A 17,987-nucleotide genomic window follows, 5' to 3' on the forward strand; every position below is an offset into this window, starting at 1 on the left:
ACTGTGTCAAAGGGACATCATCAACGTGCGCGTCATCTGAATGGGTGCATGCAAGTATGGCACCTGGGCAGTGCAGGGAGAGGTGTGAGCATGGGGACGCTCAGCCCTCACTCCACTCACAGACTGGCACTTTTCAGCCATCTATATCAGGCCAAAATCTACAACGCTTCAATCAGTGTGGAAGCACCTTTACTGTGTTTATGATTGATCACAGCTTTCTAGGCACTTGGCTCCAAATGAAAAATTCTCCTCATTCCCCTGCCTCATTTCCTCTTCTCTTGACTTCTCCTTCTCCGTCTGTCTCTCACCAACAGTCTAGTTTTTCACTCACCCTGTGGCATTCGCCTGTGTCTCTTTAAAATGCTGGAGTCAGGTGGAAGAGATAGTGTGAATGGGGCAAAACTCAATGTGAGGAGAAAGAAGAGGCCTCAGGTTTTTATTTTTTATTTGTTAAAAAATTAAATTCATTTTTTAACATTTTAAATATTTTAAAATTCTTTAAAAAATTTCTTTTTTTTAAAAAAAAAATCACTTCTTACCCAATGTTCACTTTAAAGCTTTCACTCAAAAGCGTGCCATAGCCACAGTGGCGCAGTTATGTGGTGCTCTTTCAGCACTGCATCGTATAGACACAGTGCCGGAGGAGCAGCATGACACCACATGCCATTTGGAGCAGCGCATGTTGTCATAGTGCCCTGGGGGCGGATTCAAGGCATGCGTCATCTGGACACAATTCCCTGACTCCGCCTCCAGGCCAGCCTTTTAGGCTAGTCTGCACAGGGCCTAAGTTCAGAGGTTTTAATATTAAAATCCTTTTTCTTTCTTTCTATTTCAATAAAATATTATCACTATTAATATTTAACTTCTCTAGAGCCTACAATTTGAGGTCTGTTATGTAATGATTTTGTTCTACACTAACCTCTTTGGCTTCTTACATTGCAGACATCCTCATTTATTTGATTTTTTTAGGAAGGCTTGTTATTTTACGACCAGATTTTTTGTTTGCCTTTGCACTGAATAGAATAGATGACGAAACTGCTTTTACAAATGGCAAAATCTGTACTGGTATCTTTTATGTTTTGCTATAATATCTGGGGTATGCACATCACTCAAAAGGGTGGTATCCAACAGGCATAGCTGTTGTACTGATTCTGAGTACTGTACTTTGTAATGTTTCTCTGTGTTCCTTGTATTCATTCCTCATCAATATGTTCCTCTTGTTCCTGTTCTTGAAAACATAATCATGACCTTGTCCTGGTAACCTGGTATGTGCTGAATTGTGTCCCCATGTATTATTCTGCTTCCTTGGAGCTTGTTGGTAATTCACTTAAATGTTTCTAAATGCTCTGCTTCTGTTTTAGAATACCTTTCCAGTTTATGCCATTCACTCTCTATTTGGCTGTAATCTTTCTTTGAAAGGCTGGATTTCTTAAGACTCTTCCCCCCTTTGAGTAAATTTGTACAGGCTATAATGCAGTGTACAATTCTTTGAATGGCTCTATAATGTATGATGTTTATATACATCCATTTCTGCATTGTTCTTTGTACTAAAACATCCATCCTACAGAATCCAGTACACAGGTGTGTAGTTCCATCATACACATAGGCTTCTGGCTCAGTCTCTAGTCTTGCAAGCAATATTCTATACATTTTTACTTTGGTAGGAGTTCTAGAGCCTTTCCAGCTAACGTGTATGTAGGGCTTAGTATAAACTGGCGGGTAACATGATGAATTTTTTTTAAAAAAAATTTACACATACCTGGTATGCTTGTCTGAAATTAGTCCAAAGTCTTACACTGATAAATGGGTGACTACAATAATCACAACCCAACTAATAATCAATCACATAAATTACAAGGTTTCTTTTGTGTTATAAATGCTGTATATAGTCAACTATAAGAAGACCTCATGTATAGGTTCAGGGCAGATTTGGGGGCCAAAATTATGGATTGTTATATGACCCTTGGATGACCTGAGGGTAAAACTTTGAGGCATGAAATAAAGGATGTCAAATTAACTCTCTGTATTGTTATTTAACTTGTACTCTTTTAAATTTTGTTAGCCACCATGAGTCCCTATACTGGGAGAAAGGCTGGATACAAATAAATAAAATAATAAAAAAGTAATAATAAAATTAATTTTTCAGCTGGCATAACTGTTTATACTTACGCTAAAGGCTGGATGGATGAGGCGGGAACTACGTACCTCTTGGCTATGTGATGTATGGGGGAGATGGCCAAGCACAGGTGGGGCTAAGAAAATGGGTACATGTAAAATAAGATGTAAAAGGAAAGCAAAAAAAAAAAAAAATGGTGACTACCAGCCTGTGCAGACTGGCCATTAAGGCTGGCCTGAGGACAGAGTTGGGGCTCTGTCTCCATGGTGGCATGATGCCATGCACCACACCACATGACGCACAGTGTCATGGCACCCCTCCAGCACTGTGTTTAGATGACGCAGTGCCAAAGGAGCACCACAAAGCCACGGTGACGGCAGCTACGGCACCCTTTCCAGGGTGCAAAAAGGAGTCTCTTTTTGCAGCTCCTTTTTGCACTGTGAAAAGGCCAGATTTGGGCCATGGTGTGCAGTTGCTGTGGCCCCGATCTGGTGAAGACAGAGTTGGCCGAAGGCCACCCCTTCGGGGGTGGTCTGCACAGTCCCTACATTAGCAATGATTATAGCCAGACATATAGTGCTATGATTGTACTTTACATAACATGGTTCCATCCTATGGAATTCTGGGATACAGAGTTTATGGAGGGGCAGTAGAGAGCCTTACTGCCTCACCAAACTACAAACCTCAGGATTTCATAGGATGGAACCATGGCAGTTAAAGTGGAATAATAGTGCTATAATTCTGCAGTGTGAATCCCCATATAATGAGCGCTGCAGTGTTTTATAACTGACACATACATTTAAGAAGATTATTTTATTTTTACTACAAAGGTAACACAACTACAAATGTACTTCTTCCCTGTTACCTTTAATTGGCTGTGTTTATTGCTGATTGATTTCCTTTGGCTATTTTTCATTTTCTGTTTGAACTTGCAAAGTCAACATCTGCTTAGTGCATCCTGGGCTTACTTTTCATCCAGGAGACAATGGCTGAAGAAGCTGGGGAAGCTGAGAAAATGTGTCAAATCATCTGTCAGCTCCGACTGCCTACCTGTCATTGGCTTCCTCCCAATAGCAATATTGGATTTTGTACTCCTGAGAGCCTTCATTGAGGATGCTGCTGGGAACACTTGAATGTGATGGACTATGGAATGAAAGCTGTAGCAGCATCCTTGAATAAAAATAAATGCTCAGATCCACTTCTTTCTGCAGTTGCTGATCTTCTACAAAACAGAATGGCAATCTTTTAAAAATGCTAGCAAAGTGCTGTCATGAGATGCTATATTACTGACTTAGGTAGCATATTCTTTCTTCAACAGTGTGTGCCAGAACTATATCTTTTCTTCTTCTTGAGATCGTGGCCATGCATTACTTTAATCACCTTCTCCCAGCAGTGATGTTATCTTCTGCTACCACTGCCCAAAATAATTCTGACATATATAAGAAATGAATAATTAGAACAGACAATGATCTTAGGAAAGGTGGAAAGCAGTAGAAAGAGAGGAAGATCACATGAGTAGACTCAATAAGGAAAGCCACAGGACTGAATTTACAGGACCTACCTAAGTAAAGCAGTGGAGGATGGGGGCTGGGGCTGGAGATGTTTCATCCACAGGGCCCCTAGGAATCAAGGTCAACTCAAGGGCAGTTAACAACAAACAACAAGTTTGTTGTGATGCTCCACCCCCGTGAGTAGAACATCTAGTTCTACATGTGTATGTCTGGAAGGGAACAGATGAGACGGACTGCATTTTTTGGAGAGGAAAGCAAAGTTTTTGGAGCACTATGAGCTAACAGCATCTGGGGATACAGGGGTGTTTTCAGCTCTCACTGAGGCTCTGATGTAGGGCAGTGAACTTGATTGTGCCTCCACTTGTGTGTATCTCAACTTGTGCATTTAGAAATAAATTCAAAGGTTATGAAGCTCCAAAATCTATTTTCTCAGCTTCCCCAGCTTCTTCAGCCAGTGTCTTCTGGTTGAAGAGTAAGTACAGGATGCACTACGCAGATGTTGACTTTGCAGGCTCAAAACAGAAAATGAAAATCCTTATTTGACATCCTTCCAAATCAAGACACACCTGGCTGAATGCTTGGAACTCCGCACTGGTAGCCATGAAGTTATATAGGTTCAGGACATTGGGAGTACTTGTTCTTCTGTAACATGCCCTCCATGATGCTTAATGTATAAAATGGTTGCTTTTTAGAGCTCCCATTAGATTTTTCTCTTTTATTCCTACCCCCTTCATGTATCTTCTTTGATTGCTATGCAATTGAGAGTGTCTAAACTATTGAGTACATGTGCTTCTCTAGCAGAGCATGAGTACATGATTTCCCCCCAGTATACCATTGTGATAGCAAAGATCAGAAGCTAATTCTATTGGCAGTTAAATGGTTCATTGGTTCATAAAAGCTTGTCTAAGAAAATGCTTGCTGTTGGCAAAGGAAAGAATAAGGGTGTTTCTTTGAAACACAAATAGAGAGAGATGTTCTGTCTAGGGATATAAATAGAGAGAGATGTTCTGTCTAGGGATATGGATTACTACTGATAACTGTCTGTCCACTTGAATGTCCCTCGGGTACTTGAGTGTGGAGCTACAGAGCTTGTTGTTAACACATGATTTAGTACTGGTTTGTCTCCAGCATGAAAATTGCTAGACAAGACTGGTTTGGATAATGATCCAAGAGGTACTAGGCATAAAAAAACAAATAAGGGAACAAGAGATTAGAAGACATCTAAAGGTTTTTCTATAATGTATCCTCTGCCCAGTTCTGACCTGGGCGTCCTTATTAGCTGGTAAGAGTTGGGTGTCCTTTATTAGCTATGTATGTGGCAGGAACTTGCATTTCCTGTCTCCACTGCACTTATCATGTTTTGTTTAGAAAGCTGCTTAAAGTATAATGAAGGAATAAGCCTCTGGAGATCTGGTGCAGTTAAAATGTGCAAAACAGGCAGGGCATGATGCCATCTTTCTTCCTCAGTGGGATTCATTTGGAGAATTTGGAGTCCCAAAAAACTGTCATCCTGACATTCTCTTTTTATCATGGGAGTACTTGCATGAGTGTTTGTTTAAGAAAGGATGTAGGAGGCATTTAAATCAGTGCCAGGACCTGCCAAGATCAAAGGTGGGGGGGGGGGGGGCATGCAGTATTGAACAAGCATAATGTGACAGAACATCCAACAGCAAGAGCACTGCTGAGATTCTATTTAAAAACCCGTTTCACAGGTATCTTTGCTTCTGTACCATGGACTTCTGCCACAACTGACCTGCTTCCCATGGCAAAAAGGGAATATATGGGAATACATAAGTGGCAAATGGAGATGGATACTTGGTGAGATTGGTGGTGGGTCTGAGATGAGGCTAAAGGCTGCATTTCTGTTGCCCCCCCCCCCCCCCAATAACATTGGAGTTTTTCGCATAGCTAAAACAATGCAGCTTACCTTTCCCAGTTTGAATCCTCTTCTGGGATGCAGACAGGTATTATTGCTTGCATTTTGCCAGTGATGCTGCCTCCCGCCTAAATCCTGGCTCCCAGCTGCGCTTCCCAGCTTTGCAAATTGGCCGGCTGAGCATGGTTGGGAGCCGGATTTTAGGCGAGGGGTGGCATTGGTGGCAAAATGCGAGCTATAATACCCAGCTGCATCCCAGAAGAGGATTCAAACTGGGAAAGATACGCTGGGTTTTTGCTAGCTGTGTGAAAAACTCCTTAGTTAAAGAAAGGATAGGGAAAATAGTTGCAAGCAGAGCAAAATAGAGATTTCTAAGCCACAAGTTGTAGACTCGTGTATTCATTTGTGGGTTGACCACTAGTCTTACACAAATGTAAGTTGCCACTTATTTAGGAAGTCATAATGACTTCATTTCAGTCTAGAGATTTGGAAAGTATGATGTGAGTTTGGGGCTAGATATGTAGAATAGCTGGGAGTCCATCAGACATCAGATTGTTGTCTGGATGAAGGAGTTGTTGTCTGGACAAACTGTCTAACTTGCTGTCTAATAAGCAGCTTGCAGGATTTTGGGGAGAAGGCATAAAAAGGGCTTTTTAGGCCAACAGTAAGGAATTTTTTTTTGGCCTAAGAAACAAATTGCCTCTGCATGAGCACCTTGGGAGTTTAATGGTAGTAGTCAAAAAGTAACAATCCAAACTGGGGCTACTATCTAGCCCCAAACTCACACCATACCTCTGGAATTTCAAGATTGATCCATTGCAATGTAGTCATTATGACTTCCTAAATGGACATGTCTCCCTTTTGATACACACACCATCTCCAGTATGTTTGCTGTGATAAACACACACACATATACCATTCACACCAGAGGCTGTGAGGGGAAGGAACTCAGTAGGCTGGAAAGGAAGGTCTGGTAGGCTGAACATGGCTCAAAGCCTGGAGGTTCCATACCCTCCAATTAACTGGGAAACTCCTGGTTAATCTTCTGTTGCCCTAATATACCGTTTGCTTTTAAAATGTCCCAGTTTCCCTCTCCTCCTCCCATTTCCCCCCTTTGTAAGCTGAGAGCTTACTTCAGATGCTCCAAAGTATTTATCTTTCAGTTAGCTCAGCAGGGGATAGACAAGAGCAAAGAATTTTGTTCAGTAGGCCCAGGCAAAAGCAAACTGCTGCAGCCTGTCCTAGAGTGTATATTCTTCTTCATTAATAACTTTTGTTGTCCTGACTACACTTTGATGCTATTTGGCCACACTGGTCGTGGTTTTCATCTGTGACATTTTGGAAGGCATGAGGTTCCCCCCTTCAGGCTGTGAAGAAATATCTTGCACCATGTTAATGCAATTGCTGTCATATGCAGATTAAGATTATGGTTTCCACTCTGCAGTGGGTTATGCCTCTACCATGCGCTGGGACACTGGCTCTCAATAATGTGTATATTTTGTGGATTTCAGAAATATCTTCTTTGTGATCAGTGTAATCTTTTGCCAGCTTCACATTACAGTCTGCCACATAAATATGATCTGCCACATCTTGTAGGTGTTAATGTGCTGTCCCTCTCATTGTCCTCATGACTTGTCATGTCAATGCTAATGGTAGTTACCAGGCAGACATATAGGTATCTAGCTCATCTTTCAGCAGCATAAAACCTGGAACCCATATATTAGCATATGATCTCATTTTAAGACCTGGTCTCTCTCCCTTCCACTCTGATTATATATATATATATATATATATATATATATGTGTGTGTGTGTGTGTGTGTGTGTGTGTGTGTGTGTGTATATATATATAGAGAGAGAGAGACAGACAGACAGACAGACAGACAGTAGCTTAATATTATTTGTGTGCTGGACTTTTATAGTGAACATCAGATGTTTTCTGGATTTTTGTTGTTTCTGAAACAATGCACTTGTGACTCAGTGAGCAACAGTATGGTGTACTGTGGGAGGCTGTATTCAGCTCCCTGTTCAGCAATGGATGTCAGTAATCTGAACAAATCAGTCTTTTGGCCTAAGGCATCTTATACAGTTGTACAAAACTCAAGGTACTCTATTACAAATTCACATCCACACCATTCCAGCCAACATGAACATGTTTCAACAAATTCTGAAACATCCCCAGCTTGCACAGCCCAGGGTGATGTTTAATAGATGCCTTTCCAGACTGTCTTGTCACATAGCCAGTGGGAAAAGCAGAGGCCCTGTTCCCCAATAATCATGAGAATGACAAGTTGTCTCTGGTAAGACATAAAAAAAGGAGAGAGATGGTTATCTAGTGTATTTAAAATGTGTGTGTGTGTGCATGTGTGTCTTATCTTCATAGTTTGGTCTACAAAAATAATGAGACTGACATCATTACAAAATGAAAAGAGGCCTAATAGCTATGTGACATTAAAGCCAAGGTATGGTTAATAGCTGGGTTGTTTTTACCTCCTTGTCCTATTTTGTCAGTAATCTTTTCCATCTGTGATTCATTCAACTGCCAAAATGAGGGTGGCATTTCCAAATGTCACGCCTTTTATAGGTTATAGCAGACATGAAACCAGACAAAATGTAGCCCTGTTTCCCCTTATATCTGGCCTATGGACAGAATAAACAAAAAAGCTATAAAAGCCCCCAAACAAATAACAGTGACATTACGTAGTAATGGCTGATTAAATATTTGCAGTGTTACTAGATATACCTGTTTTATTCACCTGTTTTTGTGTGCCTGTTGCTCAATGGACCAGGCTATTTGCAACAAAAAATGAACCATAGCTCTTGGGAGCAGGCTTTAAAATCTCAGCGTCCATGCACCAACTTCTGATTCTGTGATGGCTGTGAATAGCACCACCACCAGTTGCCTCCTGACTGTGGTGCAATGGCGTTTGAAAAACAGTGAGGTGGGGTGACTCTTTTCCAGGAAATCTAGGTTGGTTGAGCCTGTTAGAATGGAGATTTTTTTCAGAGTGGACAAGGAACAGGGGATCGAGGAGAGAATAGAGTCTGAGATTCTCTAGGAATGCAGATGACTTTGTCATTATAACACAATGTGCAATTTGGTATACTAATATTCACTCAGATGCACCTGTGCTTCCTCTTAGGTAGCCAAAAATGTACCCGTTCTGATTATGCACTCACAAATGGTCCTGTCAACATGCAATATTTTGATATCCTATGATATGTTAGAAGTCACACTGAGGTCAGATATTACAACCATGGAATTTTTGTGCCTTAATGATCCTTGGCCACAGCTTCTTCATGACTAAGGTATAGTCCATATTCTGGAATATTTCTTGTGTTTTGATGAGGACAAAGTATAATCTCCCAGTGCGGGATACTTGTTACACAGTAATTCTGTCAGATTATGCAGCAGAACGAGATCAATTGATGTTTTAAACTTCATAACTGGTTTAAATGTCTTTTAAATAAATTTTATATTTGTACTTTTATTGACTTTTTATTTACTGTATTTACTCGACTATAAGTCGAACTCATGTATAAACTGAGGGCAAGTTTTGGGGGCAACTTTCTGGTTTTTGATATGACCCACAGATATGTCGAGGGTAAAACGTAGGGGTGTGTAACAAAGGATGTAAAGGATAAAGCAAAGTAAAACAGTGCCAGAAAACTTACAATATTCCAACAGGCATAACTGCTGAGATACTGGCAGCTTTGCGTTCTGATGGTTTGGTATATACAAACTTTGTTTCATGCACAATATTATTTTTAAAGTATTGTATAAAGGCTGGATGCATGCGAGAGTAGAGATGGTTGGTGCTTCTTTTTAGGTGCTCCCAGGATGGACAAAGCACTTGCATTTTGCCCGTCTACTCAGAAAAAGGAAGTGACCATATATATATGAGTTAAAGTCAACTCATGTTTTTGGGTCAATTTTTTGACCAAAATTTCTAGCCGTATGCATGAATGTATACAGTAGTTTTAAATTGGTATTGTTTTTCAATATGTTGTAGGCTGTCTTGAGTCCCATTATTGGGAGAAAGATGGGATATAAATGAATAAAATAAATAATCAACTGATCAGTTTGTTAATGTTTAAGTGAAATCTCTTTTCTTGTAATTTGAATCAGATAACTTGTTGTATCTGTAGAATTCTGAGATTTATTGTTTTGTAAAATACTTAGTCTTCTCTGTGGCTCTAGTGCCACAACAAACTACAAATCCCATGATTCCATAGTATTGCGCCATGGCAGTTAAAGCAGTGTCAAACTGCATGATTTCTGCAGTGCAGGTGCAGCCTAAGAAGCACTGCTTTACTTCATATTGTTCTCCAGTTTAATATTTATGTCTCTCTTTATCATTCATCTTGCTTAAAGGCTTTTAATTTGTAAAGACATTCTTTGAAAAGCAACTGCTGTTTCATATTTAGGAATGTATCGCTTGGTGTTTTAAATTGGCAACAGCCGCCTGGTCTGCAGCCAGGACATGGGATGGAGGCGGGGATTATCACATTAAATCACTGTCGAATCATTGGCCACCATCAGCCTGGGTCCCAGCCGGGCCCAAGCCATGCTTCACCAGAACCTTTTAGAAGTCGGAAAGCTTTCCGACTTCAGAAAAAGCGCTGGCGGAGTGCGGCCTGGACCTGGGGTGATAGTAACCTGGCGATTTTGGTGGTGATTTAGTGTGCAATAATCCCTCCCTCCATCCCGCATCCTGGTGCAGCACATGAGGCTGGAGCTGATTTAAAACACCAGGTGATAAGCTCCTTAGCAGATTGAGTATAATGTGAATAATTCTCTACTTTTGTTTTCTTTAAAAGCAAAAATCTGCTAGCATCCCTATGGGCATGAAGGTGTATTTCCCCTTGTTAAGATTACTGCCCTTCCCTCCTATCCTCCATTTAAAGGATCCTGTCTCAATAAGTTGTTTATTCAGAGAGTGGCTTCACAATTAATACTTCCTGGTGTTTTTGTTTGTTTGTTTGTTTTTTTGTTTGTTTTTGCTTAGCCTCTTGCAAACCTCATTTTCATTGTTAATTGATATTGCAACCACCACTTTTTAACTGTGGTGCATAAATCTCTCTGGTTGAAGGATATTATCCTTCTGTGGCAACCTTATCATGCCTCTATAGTCCACACACACACTTAATATCTTTCTGCATATCTGAGAACAACTTTCTCTGCTTATGTACTCTATGACATATAGGCAAATTTAACAATGGCAATTAATACAGAAAATACCGTAATTTCTGTTTAGGATCAGTGGCGTTACTGACCTGGGTGTCACCTGTTGTGGGGGGCATGCCCTATTGACCTGCCCCCTCATTTTGCTGCCACACCCCAGCATACTCATGAGTAAAATGGCGTCCATCAGGGAGGGGTGTGTGTCACTAGTGATGCCACTGCTTAGGATAAAATAGATTAAGAACTAAGAACTTAAGTGGGAATTATTCCCAGGCAAATACATATAGAATGGAAATTTGAGTCTTAAGCTCAGTTGGGGAGGAAGGGTGTGGTGGAGGGCAGGGACAGAAAACACAGCCACCAAGCACAGTGTTTGCGAAATAAGTCCTGTTTGGGACAGAAAAGAGTCTCTTTACCCCCAGCTTGCTAAAGCATTATCCATGTCTCCTCAGAAGTAAGCCCCAGTATAGTCAATGAAACACACTCCCTCCCACACTCAGATTCCTTCTGCTGCCCCCATTGGGAAGAAAGGATATGTTGAACCTGTAGATTCCTGTAGTTTTGTGTTTAATTCCTGCTTTTCAGTTAAAAATGAGAGGTTACATAGAAGCTGGAGTAGGGACAGGATCAAAAAAGAGCATGAGATCAGGAACAGGGGAGCTTCCAATTCCACATATACAAAAGAAATAGGTCAGAAAAGATGGTCAAGATCTCACCCAGGGAAGAAGGAGGGGAAGGAGAAGTTTGAAAATGAAGGCAGACATCACAAATGTGGGAGTGCAAGGCCAGGAGCAGTTATTTATACTAAAGGAAAACACACAACACAAAGAAGTGCAAACAACTGGAGAACTTTAAATTGGTACACACACACACACGTACACATGCTACTGGTGGTGGCCAGAATTCATGCAAATAGTTCTGAGGTTGGTGTGTCATATAAAAAGAGAATTTAAATGTGAAAAGACTAGCAAGCAATCAGGCACAATTATCAAAACTTACATTCTGTTTGGATTCCCCACAACTGTCATTCTAATTTCCCCCGAGTAGTTAGCATTATATTAATAATGTTTAAAAGCAACTAAATGATTGCTTTTTGCAAAATTACTTTTAAGAAGAATTAATATAATGGCATGCTGAAGCCATCCATAGCTGAGCAGTGAAAGGATGATGCTTTGGGTAATCAAATTCTCTGAGTGTCAATCTACCATTATACAATAATGGACTTTACAAAACTAATAAAATAGTGCTAGCAATTTCAATATCCCATGTTTTGGATTCAGAGGTCCCCACATATAGCCAGGAGCTGAAACAAAGCATTAGTTGAAATTTTATGTGAACCCTTTCAAGGCATATAGACACACAGCCATTTCTGAATGAGATTGCCAGTTGGTTTACAATGTTCTCATCTGAAGTCAATAAAAAAGCAGATAATGAATGCTGTACTATTTCGCCCTCTGTCTGTAACGACTAACTAATTTCCATTTAGCCTCAAATCAACAGCTTATTATCTGTGGATTGCCAATCAGTATTTTTTAAGAACAGTGCAACAAATGACAGCCTTCTATACACAAGGCATGTATCAGTCTTTTCACATGCATTTTGGAATGGGTGGGGGCACAGACTTTCAATCTAATTTGTGTGAAATTGTCACATCATAGTTTAGTTAAGAGAGTTGCAGACTAGTGGGTTGCATCGAAAAGAAAAGAAGGCAGAAATACATGTTAATTTATGTTAATATATTTTTGGATCATTAAAATGGTGATATCAGACCACCACATTAACAGTGAAGGATTTGGTCACTGGCTCTGATGCGTAATTCAGATGAACCAGTAAATAATCTCAAGCAAAAACAGGAATACAAATATATGAGAAAGGGGATTTTGCATGTAAATATATTTAGAGGCCTGAATTGCTCTGTTGACAGAGATAACCTAGCATGATGCAAGTGGCATATTTGAGAGCCAGGAAGACAAAAGAGATGACAGGTGGATCCATACCCAACTCATTAGAAAGTTCTGACAAACAAGCTCCTTTAAAAATAACAGGAACTACACAAGGGTATGGTTTGTGGCTTCAATCAGAATGGGGATAAAGTTCCTTTTAGATTTTGCCCAATGAAAAATTAGTGGGAAGGGGTGACTTTTTGGGTTAGCATACATGCATGGAATTCTGGTGCGCTGGCTCTCCTATGCATTTCAATGGAGAAAACTCAACTATGTCTATAAAAGAATAGTTATGCTCCCCGATGGAATAAATATGCACCGAAGAAACAGATCATGACTTAAAAGTGTTAATTAAATCCCAGTTAGAATTTTAAAAAAGGATTAACTGAAAACATGCTCATTGAAGTAAATCTGAAGATGGGAAAATATCCAAACATACTGTAGGAAGCATGATTGGTTATAACACAAAATTTGGCTTTTTGAATGGCTGCCCTAAAAAAATTAACATTTTTAATTTTAAAAAAACACCCACACACACCTTAAGACAAGATCTTGGATAGTCTGGTCTCATATTTCCCTGTGGAAATGTTGAAATACACTTATCGTAATGGGTACTTTAGATACTGTATTCTAAGCACTACAAAACCTGCAGAAGCATCATTTTCATGTTCACATAATACCAATAAATAAATAAACAGGAAACTATATATTGGTCAACAAAATCGAAATCACTGCCAGCTGTTGGTTCTGACTCTGCTCCATATTTGCCATCTGCTTTGCCATTGCCACCTTGGACTGTACCCACTGCAGCCATGTTGCTCTATGCAGATTATGGGTAATTTTCCTGAATTTTCCAAGTTTGCATGATATTGCTGGGACTGTCTACAATTACATAAAACTAAGGAATGAGAAATGGTAAGAAATCTCCTGATAGGTGGATGGAGCAAAAATCATATGTCTTAATTTCTTGGACACTGAATATGGAACATTGACTATGACACTGGTCACTTCTTTTTTGAAGAGAAAAACACATCTGGACCCAACTGCTGCCAGCTGGAATGAAATTGCCAGAAGCACACTCAGGGGAAGGGGGAAACTATTGGTCATTTTGGGAGGGAAAACTTTCAGCACATAAAAATTTTGAGTATGAGGTTATGGAGACCCTTGAGTGGCCACAAAATGGCTTGATGGTTCAAGCTTTGTTAAAGGATCCCCTGTAGGGATGTTTCTGGCAGCAGCAATGAGTGTTTTCACCTTCTTCTCCCTTTCCTTCATCTTCCCTTTAAGGAAGGTGGAAGAGAGAAGGAGAGAGAATATGGCAAGGAGGATATGACAGAAGCAGTGGCAAGGAGTTAACAGAAGCAAGGCACTGGCAGCAATGGGAAAGAAAATGAAGGGTAGATGCAATAATGAGGAAAATGGAGGATGAAGACAATGGCATATGTGTTTTATGTGTTCCGGACACAGTACAAGATATTGGCAATTACCTTTAATGCCCTTCATGGCTTGGGTCCAGCTTACTTGTGGGAGTGCCTTCCTTCATACAATCCACCCTGCATACTTAGGTCCTCTGGGAAGAATTTACTGCAGCTAAAGAAGACCAGGTTGGCTGCGGTTACCTATAGAACCTTCTCATTTGCCACTCCTAAATTATGGGATGGTCTGCTGGAAGAGATCCACTCCTGACGCCTTTAAAAAGGCTGTCAAGATGGATCTCTTCCAGCAGGACTTCCCTGACTGACCTTCCCATTATACTGATATGGATTACCCTTTGGTTACCCCAAGATGTCTTGCCTCAATCATGTCTATTTTAATTAATTTTAATTTGTATTTTACAGTGTTGTTATTCTAGTTTTCAGGTAGGGAGATAAGGGAATTATGTAATTTTTAGTTATGTTTGTATTATGTATTTTACTTATGTATTCTTATTGTAACCCACCTAGATCCTTCTGGAGAGGCAGGATATAAATAAAATTGATGATGATGATGATGATGATTGACAGCAGCAAAAGTTCCAGACATTCTGGAGCATTATTTAAAGTGCTCAGATCATCTAGAATGCTCAAGAAAGCTCTGTTAACATTTAGGAATGATTGAAAGTTTGTATACATTGTATTATTTAGAGAAATAATACAAAAATTAAGGATCTCAAAGACTCTCACAGAATATTCTGAGAATATTATCATTCTCAGCAAATATTCCCTGAAGAATATTCTCACTCTGACTTTAGTCGATGGTAGTCCTCCCATTCACTGTTGCATTTCATGAAGAATGTGGCAAAACCACAAACAATTTCTCACATTCATTTTTCATAGTAACTATGCTTCAGTTAAATTACATTTACCAAAATGTTGAAATATCTTCTGCAGCCACCAGGTTACACAGAACAAGAGTACTGAATTTATGCCTAACTCTATATGTTTCAAAATTATATCAAAGGTCCAAGAAGATAGCTTGATACTATAATCAGGATAAAGTCTTCAGTTTTTTCTTCAGCAACAGTTGGTATCTTCTTTTGTATTCCACAGTGACATCTGATAATAATTGAGAAGATACTTCTGATCGCTGACTAGGCCTTCTGTAACCTACTGGACCTTCTGCTCCTGCAACCAGGCCTACTGCTGGAAACTGCTGAGGAAAACAAGCTACTGGAAATTCTCTGCCAACTGTGGAGAGAAAGGGAAGTGACAATTGATATGCCCCTCTGTAGGGTGCACACCAGTATCATTTTACCATGTTATCATTCCCTTTCCTGTTCTTTAAAAGGGGGATAACGGCGTACATTACACCTGCAGATGTCCCACAGAGATTTCATACTCCCAAAGTCAGGGAAACAGTCTCAGAACTTGGCTGTGTTTCAGAACTGCCTTCTAGGGGTAGCCATGTTGGCCATATAGTACATCCAATAACATCCAAATAATGATATCTGGCTTCTTCATCAGGCAAACAGAAGAAAGAATTTGAAGATGTTAGTTGTAGGTCTGCATTTTCTGTTTACTTCGAAAGCTTGCAACATGTCATTGTGTATTTTGGTTGGCCCAATAAACATATCATAGTTTGGATGTTATTGGATTTGCTGTATGGCCAACATGGCTACCTCTAGATGTTTTTTGGATTTCAAGATACCACATTTTAGCCATCAGAGTGGAATTTTAAAGAGAGAGCCAGTGCACTGGGATCTTGCCATCTGAGGCTTATGCCTCCAACAAAGGTAAAGCAATTTTTTCTAATATTGGGACTGATAGGCATGTTTTACTGCTACACCACTGAGAGTTTTACTGATCCAAAACATGGAGATTTCTTGAGAAATTCAGTGTTTTCTACCTAAATAGGAGTCTGTGGCTTCACAAAGGAAGGAGACATGCTGGGTTCCAAGGAAACATCATATTTGAATTGCAAATGGACATTAAATTTCCTTGACTTTGGTTAGGCCAATAAAGGTATCGTTTGGATATTATTGGACAACTGTCTTCTGTTCAGTTCAAAACACAAAGACCAGTAGTTCCCATAGGTAAAGCTTTAAAGCCCTACAAAGGTAATATCCTACAAATGTAGCAGTAATATCACTGCTACAAAGAGTTCATCCTTTCATTCCCACCTGCTCACATACATTAAAATTTGATCACTTAATTAATAATAATAATTAAAAAAATTATTTGTATACCGCTTTTCCGTCTGATCAAAGCGGTTCACAGTACCATACAGTGCAATACAAAGCAGTACAATAATCAAGCAATACAATATAACATCAATTACATCAGCAATATTACACAGTTCAATAAAAGTCTCATAACAAATACAAATCAATTTAAAGCAATCAGTTGTGGTTGGATAATTAAAGTGATATAGGCCATGTACCTGTCTCTAAGGGAATAACAGCTTCTTTGCACTGGGGCGCACTATCTTAAAACAAACTTTGCAAAACAAGTACAGCCTCTTTCTTGAGGATTCTCCACCCATTGGTCTAAAACAATTAAATCCATGAAATTCAGGTGAAACAAGAGACAGAGCTTCAGCAAGCAACACCTGCTGAAATTCCCTCTTCTACATAACCATTAAAGAGGCAGTAGTCCTGTCTATAATTTCACCCGGTAAACCTAGGTGCTGTACAGACTGGTGAAAGAGCCGGCCTGCATACGTACTAGGGTTGCCTCGGGGCACTGCTTATATATGCCCTGCAACCCTAGTACGTAATCTGTACGTCAAAATGGCAGTGCCCATTACACATGGGTACACATGGGTGCCGCCATTTTGACGTGACAGACGCTTAGCGTCCGCATGTCCTGGTGCCATTGTGACGCTGCAAGTGCGCCATTGGCGCATTGCACCATCTCAATGGTGCCGCATAAAGAACCCGATTTTAAGGGTTCTTTTTGCTCTACAGGGAAGCCCTGCAGTCTGGAAGCTGCGGCTTCCCCGCGGAGCAAACTAGGGCGGTGGGAGACCACCTGCTTTGGGTGGTCTGTATCCCGCCTAAGTGTGGTTTTCCAGACCTAGCTGGACTTCAGTCTTGACAAACCTCATCATTGGAGGTGCAAGCTATTGGGAGTTGAAATTCAACAATGTCTGGAGAATCACAAGAATTCTGCCTATGTCTTAGTACTTTGTTGTTCCCTTACAGTGGAAACCAAAATAGAGCTACCTAACTACAATTTTCTAGCCAGTTGCAACACTGGCCATCTATGTAGCTGCAGACAGATAGTCCAGTTTTCAGAGTGTGCAGTAATTCTGCTCTATTAAACAAATCAGGGAGAGAAGAGCTAATTCAGCATTTGCTTCTCTCCCGCTCTGCCTTTCCACTTTGCTTTTTCTCCCATGCTAGTAAATGGAAAAATGAACTAAACTTTTCCTGAAGTTTCTCTGAAATAAAATGTGTGTTTCCTGTGAACATCCAAAATGAAAGGAGAAAAACTATGACAAATATGTGTATATCTCAAAGAACTCATTGACTTTTAAAAATCATTGCTGACTGAATACACTGTATTTTGGAACAACCCATTAACAGAGCACAGAAAGTATGCCATATAGTCATACTGAGGGCAAAGAGGCACCAGCATTGAAAATCATTGAGAAAGGGTAAATAAGAGGCAGCTAGAAAACACATTACTGATGTACACGCTAGAGGTCAAGTGTGTGAAAATAGCTCCCTACTTAGACTGAGTTTTTATCTAGAAGCTGGAAGGAAATGAATAACCTGATGTAGTAAAGAATCCTGAATAAGAACAAATGACTTGGTCATGTTGCCTTGTGGTAAGCACTATATTGTAGAGCAAATAAAGATGAGAAGTCAAAAGAAGTGTGCATGCACACAAACATATTTTTACCTACTAGCTTGAAGTGGAGAGAGAACATCATTT

Source organism: Sceloporus occidentalis, unplaced genomic scaffold (genome assembly GCF_023333645.1).
Source record: "Sceloporus occidentalis isolate IW3139 unplaced genomic scaffold, rSceOcc1.0.p SCAF_2, whole genome shotgun sequence".
In the NCBI taxonomy this organism is placed as follows: domain Eukaryota; kingdom Metazoa; phylum Chordata; class Lepidosauria; order Squamata; family Phrynosomatidae; genus Sceloporus; species Sceloporus occidentalis.